The 19157-nt window shown below is 42.4% G+C and overlaps 1 protein-coding gene across 1 annotated transcript in view; it reads right to left on the bottom strand.

The window, feature by feature from the left end:
* The window catches only part of NR3C1 (nuclear receptor subfamily 3 group C member 1), a 193955-nt gene that overhangs the window by 147314 nt on the left and 27484 nt on the right, over positions 1-19157 (bottom strand). The window lies entirely within an intron of this gene.

The raw sequence follows: 19157 nt of genomic DNA, 5'->3' as shown, positions 1-19157 counted from the left end.
GCTGCTTTCCCCAAGTTCCTCCGGCTTCCCCTCCGGAGCCCGCCGCCGCCGCCGCCGCCTCCCCCTCCCTGCGCTCGGGACTGGGAGGCCAGGCGGGGCTGGCGTTGCAGGGCTGGGGCCCCGGCGCCTGGGGCTGGGCTGGCTCTCGCGGCACCGGTAGCCCCTGGATGGGCGCTGGAGGGGAAGCCTCAGGCGGCCCCGCTTCTTTCCCGTCCCAGTGCAGCTCCGGACGGGGCGCGGGGTCCGGGCTCCCGCCCCTAGGGAAGGGGGCGACTCCCTGCTGCGACCCCACTCCTGGCGGATTTCGGTGGCAGGGGTGGCAGGGGGCTTGCAGTAACCACGCTCCCTTTTATTTTTCGCAGGGGTTGTGCCTGGTCAGCAGCTCGTTCTCGCCTTGTGACAGCGGGAAGGGTTCAGAGCTGTTTCCAGCCTGGCTGTCAGCAAAGCACTTAGAGAGCCGTGTTGCGGGGATACAAGATTTGGCGTGGGCATCCAGGCTGCGATCCACGGAAGAGATCCGCGAATATCCATGGATGTACATAGGGCTCGATCTCCCTGAGCATTAGGTGCTCTTCTCTGCCTTTGATTTATCGGCTACTTTCACTTAGAATATGTGAGAGATCAGGGAGTGATCAGCCTTTCTCACGACCCTTGAGGTGGCTGCCTTGTCCTCTTACCAGACCTCACCAGTTGTTCTCCCAGTGGTTCCAACCTGCCTGCCCTGTCCCTTGGGGTTTTGACTTTAGTTCCCTTCTTTTCTTCCTCCATTCTTTCCCTGGACAACTTTATCCATTTCTATGAAAAACAAATCTGCAGCAATGTAACACTTTAAAGACTAACAAAATGATTTATTAGGTGATAAGCTTGTGTGGGACAGACCCACTTCATCAGATCAGTTTCATTTCCAATACAATACATAAGTACAGAGGACCAAAAAATGCAATAAAAACTGACATTTCTATGGTTCTAGCTTCAATCTCAATGTTAAGTGCAACTCACTTACTTTGCCACTACTGTCTGATATCTGGTCCTTGCTGCTGCACCATCATCCAATCTCTCAGCTCAGACAGATTTTATATTTGAGTTAATGTTTTGTTTGTCTTCTGGACAGCTCCCACTTCTTCCTCTTGGAGCTACCAGCACATCCCTTGCAGTATATTATCTGATCTTGCAGTGATAGATGTTGGACAGATGCTGTTTAAGCCCTAAAAGCCTTCCACCTTTATATAACATAAAAGAGCATTTTTTTAAAAGTAGCACTACCTGTTGCTGAATGGTCCTGGCAACAAGGGGCAGCACTGAAGAGGAAGTCCAGAATAAGCAGTGCAATGGGGTAAACGTTTCTCATTTTAAATCCCAGCTGGGAATTTAGATGGTTCAGATGGGAGTTGCATTAATTTCCCCTTTGTGACTGCTGATGAGCAATTTGCAGAAGGGCTTTCTTAGCCAATCACCTTAGCCCCTGAAAAAAGTACAGTAAAAGCTGCTAGGAAATGTGTTGCCTCTCTGGATGTGTAAGGCAGGTGATCCCTCTTCCCCCACCACCCTCCGGACTTACTAGAATTCCTGGAGATGACTGGTACATTTGTGTAAGCGAAAAAGCTCTGACGATGACACCCAAATACAATGACCACAGTCTTCAAAACTGGCTAGTCAGTGGTTTGCACCATCTGCAGATCATTGCATCTAACCATAACCTATGCAGCTGATGAAGTGGGTCTTTGCCCATGAAAGCTTATGCTACAATGTACCTGTTTAGTCTATAAGGTGCCACAGGATTTCTTATTGGTTTTGCAGGTACAGACTAACATGGCTACCCCGGTACATTTTAATTAGGGCTGTCAATTATTTGCAATTAATTCATACAATTAACTCAAAATGAAACATGATTAACTGCAGTTTTAATCCCATTGTTAAACAACAGAAAATCATTTAAAACTTATTAAATATTTTGGATTAATTTAAATTACAACATCTAATGCAAAGTATACAGTGCTATTTTTCATTACAAATATTAGCACTGTAAAATGTAAATAAAAGAAAATAGTATTTTTTCAGTTCGCCTTATAGAAGTATTTTAGTGCAATCTTTTTTCATGAAATTTACAAATGTAATTTGTTACATATGTTAGCTCAAAACCAACACAATTTAAAGCTTTAGTGCCTGCAGATCCACTCAGTCCTACTTCTTGTTCTGCCAGTCATTCAGTGTAGCAAATTAATTGCCATTGACAGAACAAAGCTCCTGACTACTTACTTTCAAGTGACATTGTAAATAAGATTTGGTGTTCTCATGGCACTTTTGTAGCTGGCATTGCAAGGTATTTATGTGCCATGTATGCTAAACATTATTATACCCCTTTTATGCTTTAAATACCATCCTTGCTGATGACACTATTAAAAAATGTGTTAACTTTGACGGAACTCCTTAACAGAGAATTGCATGCCTCCTGCTGTTTTGTCTGCATTCTTCCATAAATTTTATGTTACAGCGATCTCAGATGATGACGCAGCATGTTGTTCATTTTAAGAACTCTTTCACTGAAGTTTTGACAAAATTCAAAAGGAAGTACCAATGTGAGATTTCTAAAGATAGCTAAGCTCTACACCCAAGGTTTAAGAATCTCAAGTAACTGCCAATATTGATGATACAGACTAACTCAGCTATCCCTCTGATACTTGCCAATATCTGAGAGGGATGAGGGGTGGATTTCTGCTTTCAGAAATCTTAAAAAGAACAACACCGTGATGTTAAACTTACAGAACCTAAACAGCCAAAGAAAATCATCCTTGTGCTGGTCGTCTCTGACACAGATGAAGAAAATGAACGTGCATGTGTCCACAGTGGTCTGGATGCTTATCGAGCAGAGCCCCTCACCAGCATGGAGGAATGTCCTCTGGAATGGTAATTGAAACGTGAAGGGACATGTGAATCTTCAGTAAATCTGACATGTAAACATCTCGTAACACGTGCTACAGCAGTGCCATGTAAATACCCGTTCTCACTTTCTGGTTTATGTCACCTGAAGCAGGTAGCTTTATTTCCTACAAATTTTGTTTTCCAGAGTGATTGGCTGAAGAAAAAGTATTACTGAGTGACTTGTAGTAGGTTTTTGCACATAATTCTACATTTATAACCTCTGTTGTATTGATCATTTTGTATTCTGTGTTGTAACAAAGCAATATATTTGAAAATGTAGGAAATATCCACAATTTAATAAATTTCAACTGGTGTTTTATTAAACAGTGTGATTAATTTAAACCAATTTAAATTAAAAATAAGGGCAGTCAAGTATTAAAACATTTAATTGTAATTAAACACAAAGTCAGTAGACATCTTGAAAATCTTGACCATCTTTCCCTCCGTCTAGCTCCATATAGGACCCTAAGCACCATGGGTACCTACAAACCTGTAATTCTATACTAATATTGTCAGTATCTCTTAAGCTTGCTCGTGTTAAATAAAAAAGGAATGTTTATTACAGCATGTTAAAAAAGATTACATTTAAAAAAGAAACAGATTAAGATCTGCAGACCTATGTGGTTCATGACATCTCTGCTCACCAGTTTAGATTTTTAAAACTCTGATTTTCATTTTTGTTGAAAAAATAAACAAAAAAACAAGAGAGTGACTTAAGAACATAAGAACATAAGAATGGCCATACTGGGTCAGACCAAAGGTCCATCGAGCCCAGCATCCCATCTGCCGACGGTGGCCAATGCCAGGTGCCCCAGAGAAGGAGAACAGAAGACAATGATCAAGTGATTTATCTCCTGCCATCCATCTCCTGCCCTTGTTATGAAGGCTAGGGCACCATACTTTATCCCTGGCTAATAGCCATTTATGGACCTAACCTGCAAAAATTTATCAAGCTCTTTTTTAAACCCTAATAGAGTCCTGGCCTTCACAGCCTCCTCGGGCAAGGAGTTCCACAGGTTGACTGTGCGCTGTGTGAAGAAAAATTTCCTTTTATTAGTTTTGAACCTACTACCCATCAATTCCATTTGGTGTCCCCTAGTTCTTGTATTATGGGAAAAGGTAAATAATTTTTCTATATTCACTTTCTCCACACCATTCATGATTTTATATACCTCTATCATATCGCCCTTCAATCGCCTCTTTTCCAAACTGAAAAGTCCCAGTCTCTCTAGCCTCTCCCCATATGGGACCCTTTCCAAGCCCCCAATCATCCTAGTCGCCCTCTTCTGAACCTTTTCTAATGCCAATATATCTTTAATCTTAGTTGCAGACACTACTTTAGTCATGTAAAAATCATTCTGTTCTCATGTCTCCACTAGGGTTAACCAAGACTTGTAGGAGTATTTTTGTGAGTAACATGGCTTTCTAACTTACAATAAACTATTCTGATTTTTCTAGATAAGTTATGTCTGTGGGCATGGGTGACTAATGACATTTTAGCAGGAAAAGAAACCTCAAGGAAAATGATGAAACAATTCTTGTATTTGAATTGTACTATTCACTTGCAAGACATGTCAGGCTCTGGAAGCATGAACAGTAATATATGAATTAAAACTGTTTGACATATTTGGGTACAAAGCAAAGAAACATTAGACTATGCTTTCAGAAGCTGGCGGGGTGTGTGATATTTGGGGAGTGGAGAGTTTCTTAGCTAAAAACTGAGAAGTAGCTAAATGCTTTGAACTCTGAAGACAGATAAGATTTTTATCTCAAATGTTTTTGTAATGTCATATTTTCCAAGAGTATGTTAATACACATCTAAATATGTAGTGTAAATACATACACCTTAATTTCACATTTACAAAGACAAGCAGTTCTGTAGTACTTTAAAGATTAACAAATGTATTTATTAGGTTATGAGCTTTCAAGCTTTCCACTCACTCACAGAAGCTCATAACCTAATAAATACATTCATTAGTCTTTAAGGTGCTACAGGACTGCTTGTATTTTGTGAAGTTACACACTAATGTGGCTATCCCTCTGAGACATTAATTTACATCACAGTTATTGGACAAAAGTAGTACTAGAGACATTTCTGTATAATCTTTATCCTAAAATTATTTTGGACTGTCATATATGAAATGACATTGAAGTACAGGCCTTTATATGTTTTGGGAATGACACAATGGATTTGTAACGTAAAGCAAAATACATGCCCCAGGTTTCTCTTCAGCAAAAAAAGCTGTGGAAGAACAAGGTTGCAATATCTCTGAACAGTGAAGGCGTCTTAGAAATAAAGTGTTATCAGGTGCTCAGAGATCAGCAGGCACTCAGATATGGTATGTGTCTATATGGACCCTAGACAGATAAACCACATAAGACGCTATGCAGAGCACCAGAATGTTGGGTGGAAATTAGGAGTCATCTCCATTAAATATCTAGGTCTCCACATAGAAGGTCTACTTTAATTTGCTGATGTGTTCGTACTAGGGTTGCCAGGTGTCCAGTTTTCAACTTGAATGTCTGGTCAAAAAGAACCCCTCCCTGGTAGCTCCAGTCAGCAGCCCCTACTCTGGGCTGTTAAAGTCCAGTAGGCAATGATGGGGGCTAAGGCAGGCTACTCCTTACTAGTCCTGGCTCTGCACTGCACCTGGGAGAGGCCAACAGGTTTGGCTCCTAGATAGGTCATGGCCACTGGGCCTTCATGCACTGTCCTCGACCTGTGTACTGCCTCTGCAGTCTCATTGGCCAGGAACCATGGCCAATGGCAGCTGTGGAGGTGGTGCCTGTGGGTGAGAGCACCACCCAGACTCTCCTTTTCAGACCTAGGGGTTGGATCTGTTGATCACTTCCAGGACACAGCATGAAGCCAGGACAGGCAGGGAGTGTACCTTAGCTCTTCTGCACTGCTGACCATGAGCCACCCAATGTAAGCCTATGCTTTGATCCTGAGCCCCAGTCCTCTGCCACAGCCCTGAACTCCCCCAAGCCCAGAGACCCCTCCTGCACCCCAAACCTTTCATACCAAGCTCCTCCCCACAGCCCACACCCTCAGCCAGGTCTCTCAAACCCTCCCCACACTCCAGCCCAGAGCCCCTTCCCACATCCTGAATCCTTATTTCTGGACCCATTCTAGAGCAGGCATCCCCAGTTACAGCCCTCAATCCCTCCCACTCCCCAACCCCTGACCCAGCCCAGTGAAAGTGAGTGAGGGTGAGGGAAAGTGAGCCACCTGGGGCTGGGAAATGCACTGAGCAAAGATGGGGCCTTAGGAAAGGGGCACATGTTCAGTGTTGTGTGATTAGAAAGCTGGCAACCCTGTTGACTTCCTGCTATAGGCATCATATGGCTTTGTCCTACACTCAGATCCATCTCCAGAAAACCAGTCTAACTATATAAAGTAGATGAGTATTTGCTGGCTTGAGGGAACTAGGACAGCATAACACATGGCTCCAATCCTCTTCCTGAGGGTAATTTGTGTCCCAAATTCTGCTTCTTTTCACCTCGCTAAGCTGTCTTTTGAAGCCACGTTTAAAAACCTCAGATTGTAATGCTCCCTTGCAGCTGGTTTTGAATTGGAGCATGTAAGGACATTCCTTCTGAAATGAACAATAATAATACCATATCCCAATATTTCACTATTTATCCAGAAGAAACAAACTAACTTGCTTTACAGAATATAGGAGCATCACTCAGTAATATTATACAACACTGTAGGACAGTTACTAAAGCAGTGATGAGCAACCTCGGCTGAGCAACCTCAGCTGAGCAACTCGGACACATGTGGCCCTCCTTCGTTTCAGTGGGCCTTAAGATTGTTATAACCAAGGCAATTTCCAGGGATTGGGCAGTTTTGCTAACAGTGTTGGCATACATAAAATTTGCAGGGTGTGCTGATTGAACCATAGCTGTGTTTGGATTGGCTTCAGAGGCCATAAACAGCTCTCATAGTCAATGCCGTGTGCAGTCAGAACACACCTCACTTCACATGCCCTTGCTCAACCTTGGATTGACTTTAATGATATCAGTAGGAAAATTACGTGGACAGAAACCAGCAGAATCCGGCAACTTGGTGCATGGACAATGGTAAACAAAAGGCTGCACATCACTGGACCAAAGAATCTCTTCCTTGGTTAAAAATGAAGACATTTAAGTGGACCCAAATATCCTGTGATATAGTATGATCAGCATAGCAAGGTATCACCTTGCAAGATGGGGGAATACATTACTTATTATCATTTAAACAGACTATTTGTTCCCAGCTCACTGTTCACAGAGCTCACAATTTGCTAGAAAGTTGCAAATCAAAAGTAAGAGCAGAAATTCATGTTTGTTTTAGGTGAAATGTTATCATTGTCCTAGAGTCACCAGAGTATACATGCATTCAGATTTTAAAATGAATTCATTTTAACAGATGTGTAGAATAGAGCAGATGAAAAATTCATTCCATCTCCATGTGGATATCTCTACTGCAGTTTTCAGCATACAGTGGTGCTAAGAAAAATTACTGACTCATAGTTCTTTTACTAGAAATGCTACTAAGACTGAACTATAGCAGAGCCTACATAAGAACAGCCATACTGGGTCAGACCAAAGGTCTATGTAGCCCAATATCCTATCCTCCAACAGTGGCCAATGCCAGGTTCCCCAGAAGAAACGACCAGAACAGGTAAGCATCAAGTGATCCACCCTCTGTCACCCATTCCCAGCTTAAGACAACAAAGGCTAGGGGCACCATTTCTGCCCATCCTGACTAATAGCAATTGATAGACCTATCCTCCATGAATTTATCCAGCTCTTTTTTTAAACTCTACTATAATTTCGGACTTCACAACAGCCTCTGGCAAGGAGTTCCACAGGTTGACTGTGAGTTGTATGAAGGGGTACTGTTGTTTGTTTTACGTCTACCACCTATTAATTTCATTTGGTGCCCCCTAGTTCTTGCGTTACGGGAAGGAGTGAATAACTTTATATATAATATATGGAAGGGACCTCGTGAGGTCATCAAGTCCAGTCCCCTGCCCTCACGGCAGGACCAAGCACCATCCCTGATTTTTTTTTTTAAATCTATTTGCCCCAGACACCTACATGGTCTCCTCAAGGATTGAACTCATAACCCTGGGTTTAGCAATCTTTATTTACTTTTTCCATATCTGTCATGATTTTATAAACCTCTATCATATCCCCACTTAGTCATCTCTTTTCCTAGCTGAAAAGTCACAGTCTTATTAATCTCTCCTCATATGGCAGCTGTTCCATATCCCTAATCATATCTGATGCCCTCTCCTGCCAAGATAACTTTTTTTGAAATGAGGTGACTACATCTGCACATAGTATTCAAGGTATGGACATAGCTTGGATTTATATAGCGTCAAGAAGATATTCTCTATCTTATTCTCCACCCTTTTCTAAATGATTCCTAACATTCTATTTGTTTTTTTGACTGCTGCTGCATAGTGGATGTTTTAGAAGAATTATTCACAATGACACCAAGATCTCTCGAGTGGTAACAGCTAATTTAGCCCCCATTGTTTTACAGGTATGGGTGGGATTGTGTTCTCCAGTATACATCACCTTGCATTTAACAACATTGACATTTATTTGCCGTTTTGTTGCCCGGTCACCTTGTTTCGTGAGATTCTTTTGAAGCTCTTCACAGACTGATTTGGACTTAACTATCCAGAGCAGTTTTGTAGCACTGTTTATGCCTTTCCCCAGATTATTATCATCTTATTATCTAGGTGTTTGTGCACAAATGCAAGAAGCCCGAGAAATAAACAGGAAGAATTAGACAACCTGGCACAGTCAAAGGAATATGAGGTAATCAGAATAACAGAGACTTGGTGGGATGTCTTGCATAACTGGAGCATGGTCACACAAAGGTATAAACTGTTCAGGAAGGAGGCAAAGGAAAAAGAAGGAGGAGTTGCGCTGTATGTGAACAGAGCAGTATTATTATTCAGAGCTCCACTATCTGGAGGGAGAAAAGCCAGCTGAGAGTCTTTGGGTTAAGCTTAGAGGCAGAAACAGAGATGATGTTGTGGTTGGTGTCTGCTATAGACCACCAGATCAGGTAGATGAGGATTTCTTCAGACAACTAAGAGAAGCTTCCAAATCATAGCCCCAGTTCTCATGGGAGACTTCAATCACCCAGACATTTGTTGAGAGACCAATACAGCAGTGCACAGAAAATCCAGGAAGTTTTTGGAGAACGATGAGGACAACTCCCTGGTATAAGTGCTGAAGGAACTGACCAGGGACTGTGCACAGCTTGACCTGCTGCTCATAAACTAGGAAGAACTAGTGGGAGAAATAGTCACTGCAGCCCAAGTTGCCACCCATTCTATGAGTTGGTAGATTTCAGGATCCTGACAAAAGGAAGAAAGGTGAGCAGTAAAATATAGACCCTTGATTTCAGAAGAGCAGACTTTGACTCCCTGAGAGAACTGATGGGCAGGATCCCTTGGGAAAGAGATATGAAGGGAAAAGGAGTACAGGAGAGCTGGCAGTATTTTAAAGAAGCCTTATGGAAGGCACAGGACCAAACCGTTCCGATGCACAGTAAGAAAAGCAAACATGATAGGCAACCAGCTTGGTTTAACAGGGAAATTTTTGGCAAGCTAAAGCCGAAAAAGCATGTGTATAAGTAGTAGAAACTTGGAGACATAGTAAGGAAGAGTATAAATATATGGCTGGAGAATGCCGGGGAGTAATCAGGAAAGCAGAAACACAATTGGAACAGCAGCTAGCAAGGAATGTGAAGGATAACAAGAAGGGTTTCTACAGGGACGTTAACAGTAGGAGAGTGGTCAGAGAGGGTGCGGGGCCATTACTGGATGAGGGAGGTAACCTAGTGACAGATGATGCAGGAAAAGCTGAAGTACTCAATGCTTTTTTGCCATCTTCATGTACAGGAACAGTTCCCAACCTACGGCACTAGGCAATGCAGTATTGGAAGGAGGTGGGAGGTCCTCGGTGGGAGAAGAACAGATTAATAGCTACTTAGAAAAGCTAGATATACACAAATCCATGGGTCTGGATTTAATACATCCAAGAGTACTGAGGGAATTGGTAGATGTGATTGCAGAGCCTTTGGCCATTATCTTTGAAAACTCATGGAGACTGGGAGAGATCCTGGATGATTGGAAAAAGGCAAATGTAGTGCCCATCTTTAAAAAAGGAAAGAAGGACAGTGAACCATAGATCATTCAGCCCTACCTCAGTCCCCAGAAAAATCATGGAAGGGATCCTCAAGGAATCCATTTTGGAGCACTTGGAAAAGGGGACAGTGATGAAGAGAAGTCGACATGGATTCACCAAGGGCAAGTCATGCCTGACCAATCTGATTAGCTTCTATGATGAGGTAACTGGCTGTCTGGATAGGGGGAAGTCAATGGGTGTAATATACCTTGACTTTAGCAAAACTTTTGATATAGTTTCCCACAACATTCTTGCCCATCAGTTCAGGAAGTATGGATTGAATACATGGACTGTTAGATGGATAGAAAATGGCTTGATGGATGGGCCCAATGGGTAGGGGTCAATGGCTCAATGTCTGGTTGGTGGTTGGTTTCAAGTGGAGTGCCCCAAGAACTGGTTCTAGGGCTAGTATTGTTCCATCTTTAACATCTTTATTAATGACCTGAATAAGGGGATGGATTACACCCTCAGCAAATTTGCAGATGACACTAAGATAGGGGGTCAGGTAGATACATTGAAGGGTAGAGAAAGGATCCAGAGTGACCTTGGAGGATTGGGCCAAAAGAAATATGATGAGGTTCAACAAGAAGTGCATAGTCCTGCACGTGGGAAGGAAGAATCCCAAGCACCGTTATAGGCTGGGGACTGACTGGCTAAGTAGCAGTGCAGCAGAAATACACCTGGGGATTATGGTGGATATGAAGCTGGACATGAGTCAACAGTGTGCTTTTGCAGCCAAGAAGGCTAATGACATATTGGGGTGCATTAGGAGAAGCATTTCCAGCAGATCTAGAGAAGTTATTATTCCCCTCTACTTGGCATTGGTGAGGTCACATCTGGAGTATTGTGTCTAGTTCTGGGCACCCCAGTACGGAAAAGATGTGGATGCATTCGAGCAGGTACAGCGGAGGGCAACAAAAATGATTAAGGGGATGGAGCACATGACCTATGAGGAAAGGCTGAGCAATTTGAGCTTATTAAGTTTGCAGAAGAGAAGACGGGGCAATTTGATAGCAACTTTCAACTTCCTGAAAGGGAGCTCTTAAGAGCATGGATAGAGACTGTTCTCAATGGTGGCAGATGGCAGAACAATGAGCAATAGTGTGAAGTTACAGAGGGAGAGGTGTAGGTTGGATATTAGGAAAAACTATTTCACAGGAAGGTGGTGAAGCACTGGAATGTGTTACTAAGAGAGGTGGTAGAATCTCCATCCCTAGAGGTTTTTAAGTCCCAGATTGCTATAGTTATGGCTGAGATGATTTAGTTGGGGTTGATCCTAGTTTAGGCAGGGGGCTGGACTAGATGACCTCTTGAGGTCCCTTCCAGCCCTAGAATTCTATGATTCTATTTTATGAATATGTTGAATATGATTGGGCCTAGTATGGATCCCGAGGGGGATACCACAAGTTACCTCTCTCCATTCTGAAAACTGGCCTTTTATTTCCACCTTTTGTTTCCTATATTTTAATGAGTTATCATTCCATGAGAGGACCTTTCTTCTTATCCCATGACAGCTTACTTTGCTCGAGAGCCATTGGTGAGGGACCTTGTCGAAGTTTTTCTAGAAATCTCAATATGCTATACCCACTAGATCCCCCTTGTCCACATGATTGTTGATTCCCTCACAAAAGTTTAGTACATTGATGAGGCATGATTTCCCTTTACAAAAAGCACATTGACTTTCCCCAACAATTTTTGTTCATGTGTGCGTCTCACAATTCTGTTCTTTATTATAGTTTCAACCAATTTGCTCAGTACTGAAGTTAGATTTACTGGCTTGTAATTGCCAGGACCACCTCTAGAGCCCTTTAAAAAATTGGCACCACATTAGCTATCCTCCAGGCATTTGGTACAGAAAATGATTTAAAGGATAGGTTACAAACCACAGTTGGTAATTCTGCAATTTCACATTTCAGTTCTTCCAGAACTCTTGGGTGAATGTCACCTGGTCCTGGTGACTCATTACTGTTTGGTTTATCAGCTTCATGCACAAAAAGACTTCCAGAGTGTGGAAGTTAACATACCTCCATTTCTTGCTCACCTGGCTTTTGGTCTTACTCATATGAGTAATCTAATATGATTGAGCAAAATGATGTTTGATTTGTCCCTTTGTTCTCTTTCAGAACTCTGCACAGAAGTTTCTTAGCCCCTCTCTAAACTATAAAAATATATTAGTGAATACTTTTTGAGTTACACTCTAAAAGAGTAGTGTAGATTCAGTGGTCACTGTCAATTCAAGGTTAAACTTTGTCTTCACTAATGTATATGTAACCCCTCTATCAGCCAGAATTTACAGTAAAAGAGATGGTTTCAGTATCTAGAGGTTCCTTTTTGAAAAACAGAACACAAAAACAACTTAAGCCCCCATCCAGTGATATTGAACAATTATGTGAACCCTCCTTGGCACTTTTAAGAGGCTGTTCTTCCGGTCTTGCAAACACAGAGTTTGATTATAGCAAACACCTTTAATAAAAGGAGGGAAGTAACTCAGCATGAATTTGGGAGAACACCACAAGTAGGCTTCATAAACTGTGAGCGTAAAGACCCACTCCCAACTAAGTTGGACAGTGTTCAAGTTTTAAGGGCAGCAACTCAAAAAATCCCTTTAATGTGCTTGACCCTTTTCCGCACCCCACTTACAGTTGTTGTCCTTGGTCAGTACAGCCCCAGAGTTCAGAACTTCATCTGCAGAGTTCACCTCCCATCCTGGGGAGGAGGGGGAGGGATGGAAATGAGGCACCTTATAGACTCCATTCCTTGGGCACTTATTCACCACCCCGAAGGCTGATCACCATGCCTCTTTGCAAGGCTCTGCTCTAGGCTTCTTCATCACCTGCCCTGCTGGCCAGACACCAAGATGTCTTCAGGACACGGACACACACACCACAACTCAGTGATTTCAGCTATTAGTGTCTGAATTTCATTGCTGGTACATACTAGACAGTTTTCTTGCACCAGTCACACTGTCCGAAAGTATGTCTAATTCTTAGACCTAGGTACTAGTGATTTCAGCTCTGTAGCATGCAACAAGATTTTAAATTGAGTCTAAATTAGCTCTTTTATCATACCATAGAAAGAGAAAGGGCTAAATGGTGTCTAGGGTCATTAAACAGGGCCCACAGCCCAGACTATTTGATCAAAATGGTCCCCTCTGGCTTTAAAATCTGTTAAACACAACTTCAAACACTTCCTATTTTCTATTCTAAACATAGTTCTAGTGAAGCGTGACAGCGTACAGAGTGCGTCTGTGCAGTGTATGTGAACAGTGACTACAGAAGATCCAGATAGCACAGAAAGGCTTGTGTTCTTGTAATATAAAACATCTACAAGAGAGTCTAATTGCTAAAGGCAATACTCTTCTTTGAGCCATTCTACCACCGCTAATCTACACTCAAACAGAAAATATAGGCAAGTATCTTGTGGTCAGATTAGTAACAATGTTCTTACATTTTAGAAGTGCATTCTGACCAGTCCTGCACTAAACCTCTTCCCATCACTGCTCTATCAATGTACCTCAGAACTATCTACACTAGCGCTACCACCACTGCTAGCAGCTGCACTGATTTCAGTACCTGGATAGGAAATCTGAGGACACATTCTGCTATAAATGCAACCGGAGCACATCCACAGTTACAACTGTACACTGACACAGCCCTTGACTTCTCTGTCCAGCTGAGGTACTCCAGGTGGGTTCCAATTAGGGTTCCAACCTTCCAGGATTGTCCTGGAGTCTCCAGGAATTAAAGACTAATTTTAATTAAAGACTATAATATGTTATGAAGAAATATGTCCAATCAAATTTGGGACTATGCTTGTCAATACATTTAATCTGGGATATTGTTTTATTTTTTTTTCTCCTGACGAGAATGTCAGTCTTCTAAGAGCTGTACTAAGACAGCTAACTCATTTTACTTAGGCCACACACAATTTACCATGACCTAAACAGAATGCACATTGGTGAGATTTCCTCATTTGATTTTAAATCTTCAGGTGGAATTTATCATGTACAGGTATCTTAGATCTTCCATATGCTCATTATAATTTACACAATGTAAAACTCTTCATGCAAATGTCTTGTGTTGTTTTGTAGTCAAACGCCATGTAAAACAGTTCTAAACAGTTAAACTAAAAAGGAGCATATTTTTCTTCATCTTTAAAATTTTTCATAGCTATAGAACATCAACCACAAGTGGATAAGGAGTTAAATCAGAGTAAGAGGGGAAAGCTCTTTCCACAAGTTTATAAGTTTCAGTTTGTGAAAGAGGTAGTAAATGACTTAGAATAAAAAGAGATAAGTGAAAAACAGGGCCTAAAAAGCAGAAGCAAGAACATAGAGGACCAAAGAGGCCTTGCCATGAAGTGTGATTATATTGAATCCAATTCTGCTTTCGGTTACACCATAAAATCTCCACTGACATAATAGAAGAATTTGGCCTAGAGACTTTAAAAAGTTCATCCATAGCTTTATGTGAGAGAATTGGAAACTTTTCAAAATTGATGTAATGCCTTCTGAGGCCCCACTTCTAGGGAATATCCAAAAATATGAATATCTTGTGAATGCAAACTTTTCTGTGAGCTGCTACATTATTCCACAGATTAGAATGACCTGCCGTTGTCAAGACATTACGTTAAAAGAGTATGAGTAAGTGTCTATACATTTTTGAGACAATAAAACTCACAATATAACAATATTTGAAAGACAGAGACTGGTAACCTTGACTGCCTAATAAATAATGACATTAAACAAAACTTCATTACGTAATGTATGGAATGTAGGTAGTATTTAATTTAGACAGTCATTTTACCATTAAAGATATTGTTGGGATTTATAGAGAAAAAGATGTGTGCATTTATAACATTCTAAAATGTTAAAGGCCTTTCTGCCAGCACCAGAGGAGTTCATTGTGGGCCACAGGGAACAAAACAAAAATACTGAAGATCTGGCTTTTCTGGGCTCTACGGAGAACCTTATTTTTAAACTTCAAAACTGTGTGCATTATGATCTATCACAGATCATAATACACAATCTTTTGAAGTTTAAAAATGCATAATGACAATGGCAAGAAAAGTAGATAAGAGGACTTAGAGTTATAATGAGAAAAATGTACACACTAGAAGCATGGAAAACCAACAGTAGTAAATTGCTGCCATATAACTGCTGGTAAATTTAAATACCAAATGAAAGTACTTTAGTTACAGGCTGCTGACAGGGAGTAATAAAAGAGTAAAATGACAAATGGGTCACAGACTTGGAGACCCCGGAAGACCAGAACTAAATCATTCTCAGGGCTAGAAGTAGGACAGAAAAAAAAACCAATTGACGTTTTCCTTATAAATCATTTGCTGAGATGCTTATGAAAGGAGATAGCAACTATCTGTTCCAAAAGATTCATGAAACCAGAGAATGGATCAGCAGCTCTCAATTAAGGGGATTGGGGTGTCAAGTTTCAGAACACAGGGTCTACTTTGTTAAGATAGGATAGAGCACATTAAGTAAGAGATTGATAAAACAACATTTCAGGTTCAGGCCTGCTGACTGGGAGGGTACAGGGGCAGTTGTCCTGAGGCCCGACTTTTCAAAGGGACCCAGAGCTTCACATCCAAAGCAGGAGCCGCTGGAGCTTTCACCCCCTTTGATATGGCTTGGAGTATTGTGCTACTGCTCCGCATGTAGCTCTGAGTGAGTGTGTGGCAAGCCACAGGGCAGATTGCCCTAAACCCCTCCTCTTCTGCCCTTGGTACTGCCCCTTTTGGGGCAGGAAGCCAGGCTCACCTCTCACCTTGCCTATGGGCCTCCAGAACTGCTGTTCAGGTTACAAGGCACTCAGGTAAAGGCACTCAGATAAGTCAGATGACATTCCGGACTTCTGCAATTATATAGGTAATGTGAATGAAAAATCAGATGCTGCAAAACAAGACCCATATACTAACGTAAAAGGAACATGGCATGAATGCACGGTGACTGATTACACATAGTGGTCATTTTGTCAAAACAGCACCAAAAGCAGCATAAAACAAAAACTTATTAATGAGGCCGTAGTATCCAAAAAGAAGTTTCCAGGGAAGGAGTGGCAACCCTTGATCTTGTCCTTTGTTCTCTTTAGGGTACATCCTTTTTACTTTTCTACTTCCTCCACGTCTTCCTCTTTCTTGGTTCCCTTCCACTGGCCCTGCTATCCATCTGCCTCAGTCAGTGAGTCTTCTGCATTGCTCCCACCTGCACCCATTTTGATTTTTCCTTTTCATAGTATGTAGGAAGGTGCCTGTCCATGACTTTTAAATGTCAGGGACCGTTGCACTGCAGCTTGATGGATAGAAGGCACAGGTCCAATGGCATGGGATCTACGATGACTGGGAGTCTCCTATCCGCTGCAGCCTTTATCCATCTTCACAACCACTGTAGCATTACTTTTGCCCAGTGCCCTCCCCCACTCACTCAGAGCCACGTGCAGAGCCTCCTGTTCTGCCACTGAGGACTGTTAGGATTGTTCTTGGTCTGGACCCTCCCTTTTGACCTTGCTGCCATGAGTGACTCTGCCAGGAGCACGAGACTCCCTATGGCTTTGCTCTTGGGTTCATTGGATCATGCAAGCCCACTCACCGTGACAAGGTGACAATCCAGAGAGCTGGGGAGGGTGGTTTACCCCTATCAACCCCCCACACACTTGGATCATCTTTCTAATGTCTGTTGGTTTGCTTAATCTTGCATCTCTGGATTAAATTTCCTGTTCTGCCCTGGAAATTTCACCTTGTCTGGAATGTACTTTCCTAATACCATGTACTCTGCTCTGTCTGCCTTCCCTGAATGCTGAAATCTTTGGTATCCTTGTGATAAACTCAGCTCCAAATAAAATCATTAGGAGTCTTCCCATGAACTTTACTGGAGATGGACTGGGGCCTTTGTTGGATGTCTGGCATTGACCTTAACCAGGTAAATTAAGGTAAAATATATAACCCTGGATCTATACTGGGGAAAGGCTATGATTAATAGAGCTAGCCAACACATGCTACATTTATGAGAAAGGAGCAAAGAATGAAGAGTGCATTTGCCAGCTAAGCTGGTGTGAAGAGTCCATTTCTGTGAAGGGCTGAATCTTTGTCAGTAGCAGGATCAGATGTGAATAGGGAAGTGCGATCACAGGAAAACAGGGTGCCCATCCATCCTACGTTTACCAGGGCAGTCCCTTATTTAAGCTGTCTCACAGGCGTCCAGATTTTTTTTTTAAATGGGCAAATTGTCCCATATTTTGTGTAGCTCCTGTTCCCTGGCACCCAGTGTGTCTTGGGGCTGCAGCTCCTGTTGCAGGGGAGCTTGTCTATGGGACAGCTGCCCCATTTCCTTGCAAACCACAGCAGCAGCCCCCACTGCCAGTGAGCTCTGCAATGGGGCAGCTGCCTTGTTTCCTTCCACCCCATGCCTAGAAGCGGTAGCTCCCATTGCAGAGAAGCTCCTCTCTGGGCTGGCTGCTCTGTTCCCCACTGCAGCAGCCCCTGCTGCCAGGGACTCCTGCCACAGGCCAGCTACCGCATTTCCTGCCTCCCCCCTGCTGGGTGGTGATGAAACCATTATTCTTGGCACCCCCCTGCCGGGGGTTGCAGGACCCCCATTCTCTGCTCCCCCTCATAGGGAGGCTGTGGAGCCCCCACCCCTGGTGCTTCACCTTGGGGCAGCTGCCCCTTTTGCCAAGGATCCCTAACATGGGACAGCAGCCCCCATCCCCGAAGGACAGTGTCCCATGTTTACCATAGGGCAATGTGGTCACCCTACAGGAAAAAGAAATGGCTCAGAGACAGGAAAAGGTGCTCAGTGAAATTTAAAATCTCATCAAATAACGCTACAAGAGTCTGAATATGATGGACCTCTCAACCAAATGCATCATATTTTATAGTGAACTAAAGGCAAGTTCATACCTGACTAATGAAACAAAACATGGGGCTGGTATAACTTGACAGATTGATTGACTTCAGTGCAGCTGTACACCAGCAGAGAATTTGGCCCATAACGTTTACTGGAGCAACAAAAACAATGCTGAGTGCTAAATCTAGCAATAGCTAGGATTTGAAGTGTCAAAACATTAAGGTGTTTTTGTCTTTGACTAGATCTACACTAGGGAATAAAGTCGATCTCAGATACGCACTTCTAGCCATGCCATTAATATAGCTAGAATCGACATATCAGAATTGACTTTCTGCCCTAACGTAGGTCAGGGCTCTTCAGGATCATGCTGATGTCCCTTACTCCATGCAATACCAGGGTTGGCAGCTGATCCCAGAGAGATTGATTTTGCCATGTCATAACACGTGGCAAAATCAATCTCCAGAAGATGGACTGGGGCATGGAGATCTTATGATAAGTATAGATATACACTTTGTTTATTTGCACTTCCTTTGGCCTGCAGCTACACTGCATTCCGCTTTTGGAAGTGGAATGCAAACGAGCAATATTGAAAATGCAAATAAGGAATGGATTTACATGTTTTGTGCCTCATTTGCATGTTCTCACATGATCACGCTTCTGAAAGAAGCTTCTCTGGAAGCAAAACCAGCTATGTAGACAGGGTTCCTTTGAAAAGAAACCCCATTTTCAAAAGAACCCTTCTTACAATTTTGTTTCAGGAAGAAAGGTTTTTTCAAGAACGGGGTTTGTTTTCCAAGGAACCCTGTCTACATGGCTATTTTTGCTTCTGCAAAAGCCTCTTCTGGAAGCGTGATTGCATGAGAATATGCAAATGAGGCATGAGCTATGTAAATCTGTGACTCATCTGCATTTCTGATCTTGCTCATTTGCATTCTGCTTCCAAAAGTGGAACGCAGCGTAGCCACAGCCTTGTGGAAAATATAAGACATCTCAGCTGCATTGGAGATTAGCCTGAAACTGTTTAAATTCTACCGAAGAGCCCTTCTGAAGAGTTGGATATAGTACAATAACAAATGGTTGAAATGCTGTGACAAATGAGACAATAGAAATGCTTTACAAAAAAAAATTGGAGGAGAATTAACTGGTGTAATTGAGGACGAGGAGCAGCAGCATTTTGAAA

This window comes from Carettochelys insculpta, chromosome 15 (genome assembly GCF_033958435.1).
Source record: "Carettochelys insculpta isolate YL-2023 chromosome 15, ASM3395843v1, whole genome shotgun sequence".
Taxonomy (NCBI): domain Eukaryota; kingdom Metazoa; phylum Chordata; order Testudines; family Carettochelyidae; genus Carettochelys; species Carettochelys insculpta.
This window is presented reverse-complemented; position numbering and strand designations above follow the sequence as displayed.